Genomic DNA, 4,107 nt, shown 5'->3' with positions numbered 1-4,107 from the left:
TAGCCCAAGACAGATAGATCCTGAGATCTTGCTGGCCAGTTGGCTTAGTAAAATGGATTTCTTCCAGTTCAGAGAGAAACTTTGTCTCAAGTCAATGAGGGAGATTTCTTGCCCTGGTCGCTGTATGTGCATGGACTGTACACCCACATGTGTGCCACACACACCATACACAGCCACACCATGCACATACACATGCACACAGATGCACCCACACATGCACACACCTACACAAGAAACAGAAAGGAAAGGATAACTTAACATAGAGTCTGAAAAACCAAAGATGAGATCATTTTAAATGCATATGAATCTGTCAAAAATTAGCAAGAAATGGGCTGGGGTTAGTTTTGTGGTGGGAGAACAGTTTGCCTAATGTGCAGGAAGTCCAGTATTGGATCCACCAGACCTCACAAACTAGGTGTGGTGGGGTACCTGTATAAACCAGCACTAGGGAGGTAAAGGCTGGAAGATTAGAAGTTCAAGGTCATCCTTGACTATATAGGGGGGTTGAGGCCAAGCCTGGGTTACATGAAACCCTGTTTCAACAAACAAAATTCCAGCATGAACTGTTCACATGTATGTAAAGAATCGTCAGAGTTTTGCAATCTGAAAAAAAATGTATTTACCAGATCTCTGAAGTGTTTACAGCATTCCAAAGATTAGCAAGCCCTTTCCTGGTAGAGTGCAGGCTACAGCTTGCCAGCTTCTGTCAAAACCATCATGTCATGCAAATTAACAGTCTAAATTCATCATCTTTTGTTAATTAGGAACTTGCTGGCTCCTAGCAAAGAACATACAAGAGACTGAAAACTCACGAGCTTGTTATCAATCCTGGAAATAAGAAAGCTGAGTCAGGCAGGCAGGAGGAAAGCAAAGCAAAACAACAATAACAAACCAAAATACAAAAAACCAAAACCAAAAATGTGTTCATGGCAGAAAACAAGGATGGGTGAAAATGTAGTAGCAATATTAAGTGAGATTTTCACACTGGACAGTGGCACTGCAGGGTTGGGTGTCTCTTCAGTTTCTTCAAGGTTTGCTCTTCCAGGCTATAGTTGCTGGTCAGGGTGTAATCTGGAGGAATCAATCCAGAACTTTATAGGCTGGGAACCGGGAGCGCTCATTCACTAAAATGTTTGCTATGGAAACATAAGGATATGAGTTCAGGTCCTCAGTGCTCACTTAGAAAGCTGAGTATGGCAATATACACCTGTAACTACAGAACTGTGGCAGGAAAGAGGCAGAGACAGGTAGATCCCAGGGGCTTGCTGTCTAGGCAGTATCACTGAATTAGGGAGTGCCAGGTTCAGAGAGATCCTGATTCAAAAAAAAAAAAGTGGGAGCAACTGAAGAAGACAACCTCTGGCTCCTCTGTGGGCATCCACGTACACATGTACACAGAAAGACAGCGCACACACACACACAGACACACACACAATTAAAAAAGAATGAAAAATACTTAAAGGCTTATTATGTACATTTATAAAAACAGAAAACTCAGAATTTGAAAAAAGAGTTGTACCCTATAAAATTCCTATTTAGATTCACTATGGAAAATTTCTATCTATGCCCCTTGGCTTGCTTTAGCATTTTGTAATTAAATATGATTTATTTATTTAGTGGGAGATGGGAGATGTGCCTCACTGTACATACTGAGCTCACAAGACAACCTCTCTGCTTTCCTCATGTGGTTTCTAGGTACTGAACGTAAATCATCAGGCATGGAAGTAAATGCTGTTACCCACTGAGTCAGCTCACCACCTCATAGAGATAAGAGCACCTCCATAGAGTCTGGGAACTGGGCTTTGGAGCTTGTGCTTGTGTGGTCACCATATACTGATCTGAAAACTGTATTGTCAGCAGTAGAGTTACAAGGATTAAGTGAGGCAATATTTGTAGAAAGACTTAAGAGTAGTGTCAGGCTCATGGTAAGTGATGTTTAACAAATACAGAGCTAGTTAATGATGGACATCTGGTCTAAGAAATACATTACTAAGGTAGCTGAGAGGAAGTCACCAAGTGATACAACAAATGGGGTTACTGTGGGACGTTTGTGTGGTATGTGATCATAGCTGACTCACACACTAATAGTGAGTACCAAAGATCTAGTCTCCTGATCTGACAGACTTAGATTAGATCTCTACTTAATCCTACTTGCCATTTTTTGAGTCTGGTCTGTAAAGGTATCCTGGAGAGAGAAAAAGACATGATAGAAGAACAGAGACAGTTCTCTAGGGACCAGTATGCTTGATGTCCCAATATGCAAAGGAGAGTAGTCTGTCTGAGACCCATTCCACCAAGGTCTAGAACTCTGCTGTCCAGACTTGCAGTCTTCTTTTTGCATGTTAGTTCAATAAGGACCAAAGAGCTACCAGGTTCAGGAGTTGCCAGTTGCTTGAGAGGAAGTGCTGAAAATTTGAACCCCCTCCCCAGGACTCCAAGAACACAGTGCATACTTTAGGCTGTGTAGGAACCTAAGGGATGCTGAAATATTAAGGGGACCCAGTGTGGTGGCTCTCTACTGGGAAAGCTAGTGGCTCCTTATCCTTTTAGATTTCTTCACTCAAACAGTCAGAGCATGGATTCAGCTACACTTACAAGGTCCAAGATGCCCAGTGAAATAGAGAAGCCCAGGGCCAGGCTTTAAAGGAGGACTCTATCAAGGACAGCATTGGATGCATGGTTCTTTAAGGATCCTGTATTACTATGAAGTGTGAGCCCAGAGAATGGCACAAAGACACCCATAAGGCTCATTGTTCGGCTGCCCAGAATACAGAAGACAAAGAGAAGGCTCTAAAATTGTACCTTACGCATGTCAAGTAGCTGTTGAGCACAGGACATGTGAAAAATCTCCATGAGATATGTCATAAGAGCCTGGAGAGATGGCTTAGTGGGTGAGAGCTCTTTCTCAAGAAGTTGAGCTTGGGGATCTGAGTTTGAATTCCCAGCACCCATATTAAACAAAACAAAACTGTGTATGTCTGTGTACTCTCATAACCCAAGCTTTGTTCAGGGTAAAAAGACAGGAAGACCACCGAATCTAGCTCTAGATTCAGTGAGAGACACTATCTCAAGGGAATAAGATAGAGTATGATCGAGCAGGATACCTAATGTCTTCCTCTGGCCTCTGTGAGTTCCTGTATCCTCATGAAAAGCCAAATGTGGTAGTGTATGCGTGTAATTACAGTACTTGGGGAGGTGGAGACATGTGTGTACCTGAGGTCCACAGGCTAGCTAGCCTACTCTAATCAATCTGCTAGAGTTTCAGTGAGAAGCTCTATCTCAAATAACCTAAAACAAGGTTATTTGAGAAATGACACACAATGAAATCCCTAATGTCAACACACATATGCATTCCATACATACCCACATGATCAATCTGCATCCCCAGTACATTTATGTATACACATTTAAAAACTTGGCACCCTTGCAAACTTAAAGTCTCAGGTCGGGAGTTAATGGCAACATTGAGGGTGGGGGTGGGGTGCCTTCCTGAGTCATTTTGCCCTGTCTTCCAGGAACCTGTAAGAAGCAGCCCCCTGTCCTAGATTCAGCTCTGTTTGCTTTTCTTGAAGCCCCTCAACTCATATCCTCCTGTTCACAAGTTCTTCTCTTGCTATAAGGTCCCTGCAGATGACTTTAGAGACACACAGAAGATAAGACACTAATGAATACTTAGGATATTATTTCTTTTGTTGTTGTTGCTAAGAATATCTTTAAAATGATTTTTATTTGTGTGTCTGTGTGCTTGTGGTTGTCCTTGGCGTCCAGAAGAATACTTTGACTCTCTTGGAGTTAGAGGTGGATGTAAGAGCCACCTGATGTGTGTACTTGGAACAAAGCGATCTTCTCTGCAAGAGCAGTATGTGCTCGTAACTGCTGAGCCACCTCTCAAGCCCCTGGGTATTGCTTCTTTTTTTTTTTTTTTTTTAAAAGATTTATTTACTTTATTTATGAGTACACTGTAGCTGTCTTCAGACACACCAGAAGAGGGCATCGAATCTCATTATGGATGGTTGTGAGCCACCATGTGGTTGCTGGGATTTGAACTCAGGACCTCTGGAAGAGCAGTCAGTGCTCTTAACCGCTGAGCCATCTCTCCAGCCCCCG

Source organism: Grammomys surdaster, unplaced genomic scaffold (genome assembly GCF_004785775.1).
Source record: "Grammomys surdaster isolate TR1022 unplaced genomic scaffold, NIH_TR_1.0 228, whole genome shotgun sequence".
NCBI lineage: Eukaryota > Metazoa > Chordata > Mammalia > Rodentia > Muridae > Grammomys > Grammomys surdaster.
Note: the sequence above shows the minus strand (reverse complement) of the source record.